Here is a 16,261-nt window from a genome sequence, read left to right as displayed (position 1 = left end):
TGGGTTTTATTAAAAAAATTTCAGCCTTGCCAAGGAGCCCTAGAGTTTCTCCTATTCTTTCCTATAATGTTGTCAGGGTGTCTGCTTTTACTTCTTGGAAAAAAATATTAAGTAAAGTAAGCCAGTCCCAAAGAAATTTAGGTCCCATGGTTTCCCTTATTTGCAACAATTACTATACATATAGGATAATCTTATCAGATAAACTCAAAAGCTCAAAAGCTATGTACATATCTCCATATAAGATGATGCTAAGTGAAATGACCCCAAGATATGGTCACAAGAGGTCCTTCTTTGTTGTTGTTTTTTATATGTACTATGTTATAGTTTTTATTTCCTTTGTATGTTCTTTCTTACTCCTATGGTATATCCTCTGTTGTCACTGTACTTGATTTTGGTGCCCAGCATCTTAGCTATACATTTCTCTAATTTGGGGAGGGGAAGGTGAATAACAAAACAGTGAAACTAGGACATAGTTGACACATTGCAACAATGATATCCACAGGACAGTATGTTGGAAACAAACTTTACAACTTCAGAGGGGGAGAAGTATGGGAGGAGGGGAGGGAAGGGATAATAGGATAACAACAAGGGATGGATAACAGTGATGGACAAGTAATTCACTCATTGCCTTACTCATGTAACTGTAACCGCTCCGTACAGCATCTTTACAATAAAATAAAATAAAAATTGGAGATTTTCTCCAATTAAATCATTGCCTCTTTATCTTAATAGAGGCTAAGAATAAATAGTGCTAATGGGAACAGATTTGAATAAATTAAATGATAAAAAAATTTGTTGTGTTAATTGCCTTACTATGCCAAAAGTTAAGAAATTGTTAGAAAAAAAAGATTAGAGGTCACATCCCTATCACTATATTGGGGAGATGACTACTTACAATCCTTTAAGTAACATCAAGGAAAAGACTCAAGATTTCTTTTGAGAGGTTTCATTGAGTTTTCCTCAAATCTAGACATATTGTTATTCAGAATACTTCAGGTGTAATTTGGAGGTACTTGATTTTTTGTCAGTTCTGTTATTAAGATATGTAGATTAAAATATTTAATTTTTAGCATGTAATCATGTATTTTAAGTCAAACAGAGTTACTTTCCACACCAAGGTTTTAATAGTTAGCAAATCGCTTGTTTGTTTCATCAAAGATAAAAGTAGGAAATATTTATGTCTTGATTGTTTGTACCTACCCAAAACAAAAGCAAACAAATTTTTTTAAAAGTAAAGAGATCAAGCATAAGATTTGCCTATACTTGATGTCTTATATTGCCAAGAATAACTGATGTAAAGAAAGGAAAAAGACACATCATACCACTTTCATAGGTTAAAAAAATATCATGTAGCAATGAAGTTTCTGAATCCATCATTAACACTGGATGGACAGAGAACAGGAAAGCCTTCCAGTGCTAAGTGTGAGAAGTATTAACACCTGTGCAGTTTACTGAATATCGCCTTGCTGTTTTTAAACTTTGCCTTGTCAAGCTCAGAACTGTTGCAGTAGTTTACTTGCTCTTCCTGTTTACACTGATTACACAGCATAAGCAAAACAACTGTTCCCTGTTGAACCTTTCTTATTTGATCTAAGCATGCAATTGCCATGCCAGCAATTAAATTATGCAGAGGACATCCAAAATCATTACTTTCAACCTTAACGTGTAACTCCTCTGTAAATTATCCATTCTAATAGCTCTCTTTCCATAAACAACACTGGGGCCTGCAGTAGGTATTTCAAATTATTTTTTCAATTTAGATCTTGACTTTAAGAATGAAATAATTACATACAATTTGGTTCTCTGTACTTTACTTCCCGAAACCTTTGTATTCAAATCATCATTTGGATACAAACAATGTTAAAATGCAGATTGCTTGTCCCCCATCTCCCAGAGATTTTTAACTCAGTGGATCTGATGTAATTGCTCCTCTTATCAAGCTCCTGAACTCAAGATAGCTTGGCTTATATTTTGACTAAACAAATTGAGAAAATAAGCTATTCAGATTTACACATGTATTTCTGCTAACTGCACCAAAGGAAATTTTGTCCTCAGACATTTTTCACCTCAAGGATAAAAATAATTAATACTCCATACAAGTAGTCCTTTAACCTCCAGGCATAAAACAGAAAGTGGAGTAGAATGATCAAATTTAATATTTACCCCCTGATAATGACATTTTTGTTATGTCAATTAAATATTCTTCATCCAGCACATCCCAAAGAATACAATATAAACTACAAAAATTCATTGAATATTATAAAAAAGCCAATTAGTACCTATGTGTAATATGATGTATAAATTCATAAATAACATTGAAAATAAGCGTATCCCTGAAAGCAAAAATTATCACAATTACTCAGAAAATTATTTTAAATATTCTGTCCTATGGAAACAAAACACTTTTATTTAAATCACATCAACACAAAATTTTTTAAAAAGTGACAACTCATTGCTAAGACACCACTTAAAAAAAATACCTGGCTCAATATCCTCATAAAGCTCAGAAAACTTACTAAAGTATAATGTGATTAATGTAATAGAACTCCTGCATGCTCACATTATCTGGGTTGGGAAATTGTAAATAAATAATAAATAGCTAATTTAAATGGGTCAGAAAAACGATACATTTAAAAAACAAAACGTAAATCTTCAAGGTGGTATGGTGGCTCACACCTGTAATCTTCGTGCCTGGGGAGGAGCGATCAGGAGGATTGCAATCCAGAAATAGCCTGAGCAGAGATTGTGTGAGACTGCATATCCACCAAAGAAAAAGGGGAGTTGGATGGCGAACACCTACCATTCAGCTCTGTGTAAAGTATAAATATGAGGTTTGTGGTTTGTGGACTGTGCCTCTCTGGACAAAATGTGAAATCGTCTTTATAAAACTAATTTAAAGTAGAAAGAGTTGAGAATATCACTCAAATGGTAGAGTATCTGCCTTGTGAGTATAAAGTCCTGAGTTCAAATCCCATACTGAAATATAACAACAGTGAGGAAAGGGAGGAGGACAAAGAGGAAGAAGAGGAGAAGAAGGAGGAAGAAGAGGAGGAGGAATGGAAGAAGAACTTATTAAATCAAGGAGCAAAGAAAAAATTTGACAGAAAGTGGCAATCTTTGCATATATTAAATTATTCAAATTAGTTCATATTACGGGGAAGGCTATTTTTTTTTAAAATTGGCCTGTTAAATTTTGGCAAATGTACTTGAGACACAATAAGGGTGCATTGAAGCATATATTGTTGCTTGATATACTTTTAATGAATGATTTATAAGTAAAAGGGAATTGTATAAAAAAGTTTAGAATTATTAATGTTAATATGCAAAAGATATCCTTGAACTCAAGGTACCATATAAAACATCATTATGCAGTCTCTCAACATATATGAGTCTATTGTTTACATTTGTTTTGTGGTTTGATTTTAATTGTCAAGATGCTAGAAATATAAGTCAAGGTCTCAAGCATGCTAGGCAATTGCTCTTCCACTGAGTGATAAACCCAATCCTTAGTTTTGACAATTGAAATAGATGATCCTTTATCAGACACTGTAAACCTAAGATGGTGATAAGGATTTTTCTAAGTATAGACACTTCTTGCTGCTTCATGTTTTTCCAATGGAGAATAGCTCAGTTATGATGAGTCCTTCTCTTTGCGACCCCTCTGTGTATTACTTTGATAGGGATTGAGGGGAGGAGAAGAAAATTTTTTGTTTAAAACATTTCTAACAAGCAGATAGTCAAGTGATGAAACTATTTCAGATCATGGAGGAATATATACCACCCTATCGATCATTTTTCACATTAATTTCCTTCTTTTGAAATAGCTTGTTTTGTTCCAAACTGCTCTGTTATCCTAAATCTTATACAACTGTTTTTCTTTTGGAAATAAGATTATTGTTCTTGTAGGTGCATTGAAAAGAAAGCCATTTAGGTCAGTTACGAAAGAGGGAAATAAGAAGAAAGGAACTGGGAATACAATGATTTGACATAAATAACAAGTAAAAGAAACAGACAGATGTAGCTTTTTATTACTGCTCACTGGTTAGGATACAAACAATTTGAGGGCATTCTCTCACTTAAATGCATGTTTTTTGCTTTTAAAGTCCTATTTTTAGACTACAACATTTGAAATAATCCAATTAATTTTCATTATGTTACTTTTATTATCTGAATTCTATAAAGGTAAGCAGTAGGAAAGCAAATATTTCACAATTGCTTCACTATTTACATCACTAACTTCTCCTTTACAAAGACTCATTCTTTCTGAGGGGCTGAAGAATCATGATTATTCTCTTTCTTAATTATGCTATACTATTTTCAGTAGGTGTTTGAAAATCTCTTCATTGCTTTTCATGAGTTAAAATTCCATCACACCTTACATCTATATACCTGGTTCTATATTTCTTTCTTTCTTTTTTTTTTTGCTGGTTGTGTAGCTTGAACTCTGGGCCTGGGCACTGTTCTGAGCTCTTCAGTTCAAGGCTAGCACTCTACCACTTGAGCCATAACACCCACTTCCAGTTTTTCTGTGTATGTGGTGCTGAGGAATTGAACCCAGGGCCTCATGCATGCAAGGCAAGCACTCTACCACTGAGCCACCTTCCCAGCCCCCTGGTTCTATATTTCTACATATAGCCCCTCAAGTCTATAGTTATGCTGAAACAAAACAACTGCAACAATGCTTATTGCTTTCCTTATTAACAACACAAAAAATTTATCTAATTATTCTAGTTAGAATTGTCTAACTTTGTTTCTTTTTCACTTATTAAAACATTTATTGAATTGTAATAGTTATAATGATCAATAAAATCACTGGTGTATCATAATATTTCAACATTTTGAGGTAACTACTACTTTGTTGAATAATGAGCTCCGCTGTCATTCTACTGTTTCCAATTAAAATTTTGGAAGAATTTGAGAAAGAATCTTGAGAAAACATTATATTATAATGCAGAGCTAAAAATATATTGTTGATTACTTTTCATGGTAGTAGAAATTGAAGCAAAACTTCATGCATGCTAAGTACATGCTTACAACTTAATTTCACTCTTGGAAAAAAAATCCTACAAAATATTTAATCAAATTTAAAATAAAAAATTAAAAGAAAATCTGAGGTATTCTACTTGTAATGTCGAGTCTAACCATTTGAAAGGAGAAATGAATAGGATAAATTCGGCAAATAATAGTATTGGAAATAAAAAAAACCCAACAGTTTAAAACAAACAAACAACAACAACAACAGCAAAACATGGTGGTTCTTTCCAATAATTCCTACTCACTGGCTTTATTGATTACATTTGTTATTTCCATTACAGAAGACAATATATATAAATCTCTATGTAGGAGAGATTTTTTTTTTTTTCTGGTCATGGGGCTTGAATTCTGGGCCTGAGCAATGTCCCTCCACTCTCCAGTTCAAGACTAGGGCTCTACCACTTGAGCCACAGCACCTTCAGTCTTTCTGAGTAGTTTATTGGAGATAAGAGTCTCATGGCCTTTCCTGCCCAGGCGGGCTTTGAACCACTATCCTCAGATCCCAGCCCCCTAAGTAGCTAGTATTACAGGCATGAGCCACTGGTGCCTGGCTTCCTGGGAAATATTTTATTTTTAGTGATTTAGGACTTTTGAACATTTGAATTTGTGATAATGGACAAGGTTCACTAAATTTATGAGAGGGGTATTTTTTTAATATGTGAGTAGCGATTAACATGCATCATTAATTGTTAAGTCAAATAGCTCTATAATGAAGCAGAAGAAATCTTATTGTGTGCTTAGAGCTGCTTAGCACACGATAAGACTGAAGTTTAAATCAGCAAGAGCTATGAGGACTATAGAAATGCGAAGTCATCGGGGCTGGGAAGGTGGCTCAGAAGGTGGCTCAGTGGTAGAGTGGTTGCCTTGCATGCTCAAGGCCCTGGGTTCGATTCCTCAGCACCACATAAGCAAAAAGAAAAAAGCCGGAAGTGGCGCTGTGGCTCAAGTGGTAGAGCGCTAGCATTGAGCTGAAGAGCTGAGGAACAGTGGCCAGGCCCAGAGTTCAGGCCCCAGTGGTAGAGTGCTAGCATTGAGCTGAAGAGCTGAGGGACAGTGCCCAGGCCCAGAGTTCAGGCCCCAGTGGTAGAGCTGAAGAGGTGAGGGACAGTGCCCAGGCCCAGAGTTCAGGCCCCACCACCGGACCCAAAAAAAAAAAAAAAAAAGAAATGCAAAGTCATCGTAAGGAAATCTGTGGTGTGTTGGTCATTCTGGAGAGTTTTACCAGCTGGACCAGGAGAAAGGGAGATCATTTTTTTACATGAATTAACATCTAAAAAGCCCTCCTTAATTTCTATAAACACAGTTAATTAAAAAAATCAAAAGTTCCATGACATATAGACACAAGAGTTTTTTTGTTGTTGATGTTGCTGTTGTTTTTAATGTACTATGGGATTTTTTGTTTGTTTGTTTCTTTTGTATGTTCTTCTCCCTATGGTATAACCCTGTTATCACTGTACTTGATTCTGGTGCCCTATATCTTGCATGTATGTATATATACATATATATATATATACACACATATATATGTATATATATATACACATGTGTATATATACATATATATATGTATATGTTTTTATACATATATATCTGTATATTTTTTTTTCTAATTTGGGGAGGGGAAGGGAAATAACAAAATGCTGAAACAAGGATACAGGATGACCCATTGTAACAATGAGATGTATAACACAATATGTTGAAAACAACCTTTACCACTTCGGGTGGTGGGGGTAGTCGGGGGGTGGGGAGGGAAGGTTTAGTAGGAGAAAAACAAAGGAGGAGTTAAAAATGCTAGACAAGAGATGTACTCATTACCTTATTCATGTAACTGTAACCCCTTGGTACAGTGTCTTTATAATAAAAAAAAATCACAAAACAACGTTTTTTTTTTTGTTTTGTTTTTTTACTACTAGAAGAGGAATTATTCAAGGCAGATTGCTAGCCCCACTCACTATATGTAAAATATAGAGTGTAATTTTCAAATTCAAAGTAACATAAACATATGTTTATTGCCACTACTCCAAACTCTGAGAAGAGAAACACAGTAATTGAATGGCAATGGTAACATTTTAAAGGTCTAATTAGATCTAATTAATATATCTAAAATCTGAAACAATCATACTATATTTGTCACCAGCCCTTTTTTCCTAAGTACCTGAATGACAGGTGAAGGTGTCCGGCTTCAGATCTCAGTCTCCTAGATTCCAACCTCTAGTTATCATAAAGAAGCAAATTACTCACCTGCTGAACAATGTATCTTCAATTTAACTCTGTTATTGAAGATACTTTCATTCCTAACCAGCAGGCTCATGGACCTCTGTAATAGTTTCCCACTGCTGTCCACATAGGCTGTCTTTTCTCCAAACTCCAGCAGTCTCTTGCTGTTTGGCTGAATATTTTTGAATTCAGAAATGCTCCTAACTTAGGAGCTTCGCCTTTCTTGGTTTCTCTGTTATCCTCCTTTAAATACCAATTAGTCTGCTGTGTCAGCTATTTCAGCTATGACTGTTTGTTTGTTTTTATAATCATTTCTATGAAGCATATTTTCTCACTCCATTTAAAAGAGCAACTATATCTCTTACCTCCTCACCTCTTTACCATTTCTTTTTTCTCTACAGACATCACTTTATTTTTCTCATAATGGAATCAGCACTTTAGGGACATTTTTTGAGGATTTTGTTTTGTTTGCTTGTTTTATTTATTACTTTCATATGTGAACTGCATTTAAAAAGGGAATTGGGCATTTTGTCTTCTATTTCTCTAATGTTAGAAATACCATTGACTTCTAAAGTAATATTGTCCCATAATAGGTTATGTTTTAGAATGATGTTTTAGAATGAAGGAATGGATGCATGAACATTATTTGAAGATAATGGATTTAAATTTAGAATAATCGATCTTCCTTTATTTTTAAAACTTGTTATCATTTGTCGATTATTTGAATCAGTTGTTTCCCTAAAGTTGCTATTTAGTCACTGTTATTAACATTTTGGTTTGGTGTCAGTTGAATTAGTGTTCTAAGTAATCATTAGATCTATGTAGACAACTTCCTCCTTTCAATGCCTATCAGATGTTGAAGTACGGAGGTCAGGTTTGACCGACACCATATTGGCAACATGGTGGATTGTGGGGTCTGGCATCTTGTCTTCATGCTGGGGGCCAAGAAAACCCCCCTTCCCAACACCTGCCTCACAGGTAATGAGCAGGAATCCCTGGAGGTAGAGGTGGGCAAGTGGCTGATAAGTTACTGAATCTGTCAGTCCAGTGCCTGGGACTGGGGATTTCCTGTGGATCTGCCCCCTGCCCCAATCTATTTAGGCCCAGACCAGCCTATCTATCATTACGCCATGGCATGCGTGTCTCCGTGATGGTCTGCTGTGTACTGTCTCCTTGCTCATCTCCAGTCATCATGGCATCCCAATTCAGCTCTCCATTGGAGCTGTTTTGTGTATTTGGGGGCTGTAGGCCTTTGTAACAATTGCAGCCTACTAGCAGTATAATAAAGACTCCAATAGTTTATATTTCAAAATGTGGCTCCTGAGATGATTACAATAATGTGTATATGGATTTATCTATTACCCTACATGATCATTCTTTTAAAGGTGTACTTCTCTATAAAAGTCTGCATTTTTCATGGTCACCCTTTTAGATAAAGTTCACAGTCATAGTGACATAGTTTCAGACCATTTCAGAGGTGTTAGCTCCCACCTGGGTACTTTTATCACAAGTTCTAATGAAATAAAATGGTTTTGTTTTTCTACAGACAGATACACAGCCATCTTTGGCCACAGACTTCAGGATTCCAACAATAATGTATAAGCCATGAACTTCCTATTCTGTTTAGCACCAAAAATTGTGTGTTTTGGGTAATTAATACCCCATTAGTTAGGAAAAATATTCTTAGACTTGCATTGCCACTTGGGTTTTTCTTGCCTAGCTATAAGAGCTGCATTCTTGTCTAGCAGGCACCCTTTGTCTCCAGTTCCCTGCCATTAATCGCAAAGAAAAAATTTGCAAAACTCTCATCTTGTTCCCTGTGTCTGTTGGAAGATTTGTTCCTCAAAAAAGTCATGTTTCTCAACTGCAGTGCCATTTCCTCTTATGCTCTTTTTTCTTTCTCTCTGAATTATCATAAAGTGGCAAATTCAAATCCCAAGCCCTATGTAAACTTTTATTTTAAAAAGCTTACATTTAAGTACATCATGTAAAAAATCCATTTGCATTAGACTGCAAGCCCTTTGATGGTAAGGACCATGCCTTATTTATAAGCTTGAAACATGGAAACTTTGAAGGCTCAGAAATTCAATACACTTCACATTATGCTGCCAAGACTCTTGCTTTAAAAGAGAGTGAGGCTAATAAATCAAAATAAAATAACATTCATAATTTGGACGCCTTGTTCATACTCATATATGATTCTTTCACAGCATTCCAATAAATTTGGAACAATTCTTGATTACAGATCTGAAGTGGCTGGTTTGAAAAGAAGCTAAGGAAAGATCTCACAATAGGAGTAAAAAAAAAACTTTAAATGTCATGGGTTATTAAATAAGTAAAAAGTAATGTCATCACAGTGACCCAAAGATATATTAGATAAACATTAAAAACCAATGTAAGAGTAACTTGAAGAAGGGATTTTTTTTTTGGTTGTTTAAGCTTTAATCCAAGCTACCTGGGAGGCAGAGTTTAGAGTATCATGGTTGAAGGACTTCCAGAAGAAGAAAGAAACTCTTCAGTCTATCTCAACCAATACCTGGGTGTGGAGGTGCATTACATCATGTTATAACCATTGAAAAGGGGAAACACAATGGCTGGGCACAGTAGCACCTGCCTGTCATCCCAGCAACAGGGAAGTATTCATCTTGAAAATAATCGGTAGAGCTGGAGGCCTGGTTTAAGTGACAGAATACCTGGGATTTTTAAATTATATTTTATCAGGATGACTGAGGCATTCCATCCAATGCAACAAGTACATTAAGAATGTAAAAGAAACCTAGTCCAATAATTTGAAATATGACAAGATACGTAGAGGATAAAGTAGTAGTATCGAAATGTGTTTTCTTCAGTGGAAATGAAACTATTTTGCTAAAAGAGTAGTTTATAGCAATTTAAAATAAAATGGTATCATTCTTGAATCATTGTTTATGTAAGCTTTAACAAATGACCCGTTAAGCCATGATAAATACTTTATTCTTACATATGAATTTCGTATAGACTTCAGAGCACCATGTTTTGAAATTTTAGTAATAAATGTATGGAGGCACTCTCTGAATTGTACTTTTTGAAAATTTATAGCTAATATACACATGCACAGTAGCAATTTCTCATTTTGTAACACAATGTTCAAAAACCTCTCATGCAGTTCCAGTATATTTGTGAAGTTAACACTCAATTAACACTCAGTTCAAGAATGAGATTAGTTAACATTAACTATATGGTGCATTAAGAATTATAAACAATAAGCCAGGAGCCTCTGGCTCTCACCTGTAATTTTAGCTACTCAGGAAGCTGAGATATGAGAATCATGATTCAAAGCCAGCCAGGGAAGAAAAGTTACCATGAGACTCTTATCTCCAATTAACCATTCAAAAACCAAAAGTGGAACTGTGGTTCAAAGTGTAGAGTGGTAGCCTTGAACTAAATAGCTCAGGGACAGAGCCCAGGCTCCACAACCAGGTCTGGCCACTGTCCCTGGCTTTTCTTCCTGAAGGTTAGCACTCTACCACTTAAGCCACAGCACCACTTCTGGCTTTTTCTGTTTACAATATACTGAGGAATCAAACCCAGAGCTTCATACATGCTAAGCAAGCACTCTATCATTAAGCTATATTTCTAGCACTGTTTTAATTCTTAATTTAAGATTGCATCAATTAATTAATCCATTCATATTGTATTACCTTTCATTCTTCAGTTTCATTTTTATTCTTAAATGCTAAATTGAGAAAAATTCAAATTACAGCTTAATGTATTGTCCCCATGTCTGCATGTTTTCAGAAAGATATTGTGTTCATTTGCAAATATTACATGATAGAAAATATACTGAGTTTGCTGTAAAAATAAAAAAAAACTTCCTAAACTCTGTGTATTTCAAACATTGGTTTATGTTTGTTCTTTGTTAAATGAAAAAGAAGGTTCATGGAAATTATAAGAATGACATTGAATATTTTCAATCTACTAAATAATTATTCACTTTGAGTATAAAGATGAGGTTTTATGTATTAAAATTATACTGTCTAACTCTGCAAAGTTTCAAGTTTCATTGTTTTTCAATTGGATTAGAAGAAACAAAAATGTATAAAAGTTACAGTTAAAATCTGTTCATTGAAGATACATTCTGCATCTCATCTTCAACCAGAATATACAGGTTAGTAAAATATATTATTAATGTGAATTTATTATCTCTGTTGAATTCTATTTTATAGAGTTTTACATAATTAATGTGGTATTTTAATCATAGTACTAACAAAAGTCATCTTGGAAACATAACTGGGTAAGGTGCATTTTGTGATAACTAATGGCAGGCAAGGTCAGCTTTGAAGCAGTAATTGGAGAAAGCAACAGAAATATTGTAAAGGGAGGGTCTATGGATTGATTTAAAATATCAGTCTTCAGAAGGGAAGAGAAAGTATTTTAAAATGATGAATCAAAGGAACTATTGGAAAATAATTAGCCCGTGGACTTTGTATTAAATGTGAATTCATATGACCAGGTAAGTCCAGTATTTTAAAGTTTTGTTTTTGTTTTGTTTTTGTTTTTCATGTGGCATTTAGGAGGAAAAAAGGACAGAAAAATGGTTAGTGGGAAACTAAGTTGAGAGCACAAAGAACTCCTTAAGTAGAACATGTCAGAATATGCATCATGCTTATACAAGATATTCTATGACTGCATCCTTGAAACATCAGAGAAAACTGTTCTAGAAAGTTCTTTATGATATTACACACAAACACATGGCATAATCAATTTATTAATATGTCTATAAAGCATTTACTTCTTAACAGCTTGACAATGCAGTTGAAAAATATTTTCTCTTTTAATTTTCTAGTCCAGGTAAACTGCCTAGAAATATAAGACACATGTTAAAGATAATGGAAGTGTTTTTCTGTTTCGTTAGTTTCTGGCAAATAATGCTATTTAATTTCATATTGGGAGACTTTTGTTGATTATAAATTCACACTTTATTAATTGTTAAAATTAGAAAAACTCACCTTCCATATTTTCCTTTAAAGGAGAATTTATTCTATGAATAAGCATTGTCATTAATAATTAAAAATTAAAAATAATTATTGAATAATTAATAGTGGAAATATTTCTAATATAAAAACAATCTACAGATTGAAAATATTTCCTTCATGATCTAGATTTTTGTCCTTGAAATATTGTCCTTCCTATACAGAAATCAATACTTAAAGCACTATCAAAACAACAAAGACAAATAATAGGAAATCAGGAAGATTTCCTTAATGTTATCTCTTACTATGAGCTAATCATTTACAAATATACACAAAAATAATGTTCTGTAGACTATAGACTGCAAGTATTTACAATGGAAGTGTTATAAAATGAATAACCTTTTTCAATGATAAGCAGTGTTGAATAAAAGCATTGGATATTTAAAGGCAAAATGACAGGAGACATAAGGAGATCGGATTTGAATCAATGGCTCTTAGATCTTCAGAATTTTTCAAATAGAGACAAATGATAGAATATGCTTTTTTGCTTTTAAAAATACCTTGTTTAGCTCTTACTACATTCTATTTCTGTGGCCTGACAAATAGCATCCCAACAAATAATCTACTCTTTATTTGAATGAGTTAAATTTGGACAACAATATGCTTGTTCAAATGACCAGCAGAAGATAATTAGATCGCCGAATATAAATTATTGTATAATTATCATGAACAAATTCCCTACAGCCACATCACATATACCAATGAATTGTTGATGTTAGAATTCAGAATGTATAATGGGGAAAAATCCTTGACTGAAAGGATCAATTTGATATATCCTCTAGTTTTCTTCTTAAACATATTTCTAAATAATGGAAAGACTAACATACGGGAAAAATCCTTTACAGACATAACTTCATAAATTATATATCTTCCATAGACTTTCCATTTTTGATTTTTTATAAAGAATAGAAAACCCTTAAATATAAAGTACCTTATATCATATCATTCAAAACCAAATTATTTATAAAGGCACATTTAATTCTCACATATGTGATATAGATAAATAGATAAGTAAATACATAGATACATAGATAGATATAGATGCATTCTAGTTGTGTTTTCATTAAATAACATCAATTTCCCATAGTTCAAATCATGGCTAGCAGGCAATCACGCAAAATGTGTTGATCACACAGAACACACCTTGCTGCTAGTTGTTCAGTTAGAAAAATATCACTGGCTGATTTTGACATATCTTTCAAAGTGCATAGAAAGCAAAGCATGTAATTTCTGTTATTTTCTCTCCCTTCCCCACCCCCGTGATATACATATCATGTGGTACTTTACAAATCATTAAAAGATGTAATTGGCCAACAAAAATAAAAGTACAAAATAACAGTAAAATGTGATAACATTTAGGAAATAAATACAGATAGAACATATCTGGGTTGTAGGAGATACAGCAGGAAAAATAGCAGAAATGTACACTGCAGATGTTTAAGAGAATGGCCACACAGCCCAGGAATTTGGCTATAAATGAGGAAAGTGGTGGTGGTGAAACAGATAATAGTGTCTCAGAGACAGTGACAATAGCAAAAATCTTCACTTTTAAGGAACTGCAAGATACTGTAAAAGCTTTTTTTTGTCATTGTAAAAGTACAATGACAAAACACTGCAAATTTTTCTGAACTTAGAAAAGTGTGAGTTCACTAAGGCCAATGAAAGACAAATTTTACACATTCTAAGTTATGCAATGAGAAGAAAAAGCAAAACCTTGCTTACGCATCTCTTGATTGAATGCTTTTAGTTTATAAGGAACTAAACTTTAATCTTCAAGTCCTGGTGCTATACTCATGCCTGCAATCTTAGTTATGTAGTAGATGTCACCATAAAAGGGCTTCCGATCCAAGGCAAGACCTTGCAAAAGTTGAACAAGATTACTCCATTGCTGACCCTAGTGTCATGCATCTGCTTTCCCAGTTACATTAGGAGCCATAGTAAATATAAACAACTTGGTCTAGGCTGGACCATGGGAATAAAACAAGATTAAATGATATCTATAGCAAAAGTGACTGGGTGAGGCTTGAGTGGTAGTTTGTAATTAACAATTGTGAGGTCCTAAGTTCAAACCATAGTGCTAGCACCCAAAATGCTTCAATGATTTTAAGATTATACATTCCAGAATACTAAAATAATATTACATTTACTATGTGTTCATCTTTTGTACCTTTTAACCAGCTCAAGAAAATTTTAAGACTTTTACAAACGTAGGATTTTATTGAATGATTGTTATTTCTCATTGAATATTAAGATGTATGGACACTTAGAACTTTCACAGTCACTTTGAAGGTTTTCTGTCAGTCGACAACACCTACACTGCCTGTATTTTGACAGGACTTTAGTTTGTGCTGCAATTTTCCCCATTGCTTCCCATTTTAGGCCTCAGAAAAGAATTTGATATGCTCCAGGAGAGCAGAGATTAAAGGATACAAGGATAAATCTTCTTAGTACCAATTTTACAAATATGTCACAAACCCCATTTTATTCTAATCTACAGAGAGAAAGGTTTATACTTTCTAATCTTCCCTAAGAAATAAATTTTAATATAGTAAGTAATTCAACCATTACTAGCAGATAAATGGTAAAGGCAAGTTCTGAGTGTTAAAGAATATTCAATGTTCATTGCTTCATCTCATGATCCACAGCATGCTCTGGAGCTATAAAACAATCTCCCTCCAATATCTGTGCTTTCAATTGGCAAACATTGGCTGTCCATGGCCCATTCTCCTGTTACTCGTGTTTTACTTCTACAACACAAGCTGACATGCTTTTTCTTTTGATTTCTTTTGGATCATCACAAAGCCACATAGACGTTTTCATCAGAGATGCCAAGGGGACTGAGAATATGTTAGTTTACATTGCTTCCTCTGTTCCCTAGCTGTCTGCTTCTCTAGCAACAAAACAAAAAGAGGATCATGCATGAAATACTGCTATTATTTATGAGAGAGTGTCTGGTTTAAAAACAAGATAGATATTTAGTATTCTGAAGATATTCCCCCTCCAGATTGTAACACTTCTGAAGGAGGTTAAATTGCCAGCCAAGACTGTCAAAATTTTCTCTTGATATAGCACCAAAATAGCCTGATCAGCCCAAAAAGCTGCTGAGCCTCACTATTAGGAATTGCTGCTACTAGGCAATGTGAAAGATAGTGAATATAGGGAATTTGGTCTATTTCATCTTTTTTTTTTGTCTCCCAGAGTTACTGCCTACAGAACATTTTTTTTTCTGATTGAATAGCTTACTGTGACATTTATGTCTAGTTTTGTGAATGAGATCATAGTGTCATTTAGTGCATCACATTAACCCAGGTCTATTGGATGTTACATGTGGTTTAGCATTTGCAGCATTTGTGAGTGGGGACACAGCAAATTTAGATGATTTTCTAAACCAGGACTAATCTACCAGTCACATGTTCATTGGATAAATTTCACCAAATCTCTCCTATGTGCCAGTGACATATCTTTTATGGAGAATTCATCTGTGGCATTTTTTTCTTTCTAGATCATCTGCTAGATTTTTAATATAAAGTTGATAAAGAATACTTTAGGCTTTGAAAGAAAAATCACAGGTAAGTCTTTTAACAATGACCTAAGTATCTCAAATAAGAAGATTTAAATCCTTGGCAGACTAATCAATATATTCTCCTCTTCAGAAAGAGTCATCGTTTTTCCTTAGGAGAGCTTGGGAAGACTTGAGAAAAAAGTGTAATTTTTACCTCATTCAATAGAGAAAAAAGTGGTTATTGGATTGAAGATCCAATATATCAATGAAGATCAAAATAGTTGAGTTAAAGAATCAAGTACTCTAACGTGGTAAGTTCTCCTGCATTATCAAGTACATTGTTTGAAATTATTGCTGAGATGTTTAATATATAATCTATTTGACTTGCAAAGGAAGTCAAAGGTTATAGGGTCTATGACACTTGAATTATAATACAATCATATTTAATTTTTGGCAGGGTAGATTGCAAGTAGTCACTACAATGTTAGAAAAAATA

General features: G+C 33.9%; 1 protein-coding gene across 8 annotated transcripts in view; it reads right to left on the bottom strand.

Annotated features, from left to right (window-relative positions):
- Pcdh9 (protocadherin 9) overlaps positions 1–16,261 on the bottom strand; it is an 869,105-nt gene that overhangs the window by 713,895 nt on the left and 138,949 nt on the right. The window lies entirely within an intron of this gene.

This window comes from Dipodomys merriami, unplaced genomic scaffold, assembly GCF_024711535.1.
Source record: "Dipodomys merriami isolate MVZ:Mamm:240054 unplaced genomic scaffold, mDipMer1.0.p SCAF_6, whole genome shotgun sequence".
NCBI lineage: Eukaryota > Metazoa > Chordata > Mammalia > Rodentia > Heteromyidae > Dipodomys > Dipodomys merriami.
The sequence above is the reverse complement of the archived record's forward strand: the minus strand, read 5'-3'. Positions and strand labels throughout refer to the sequence as shown.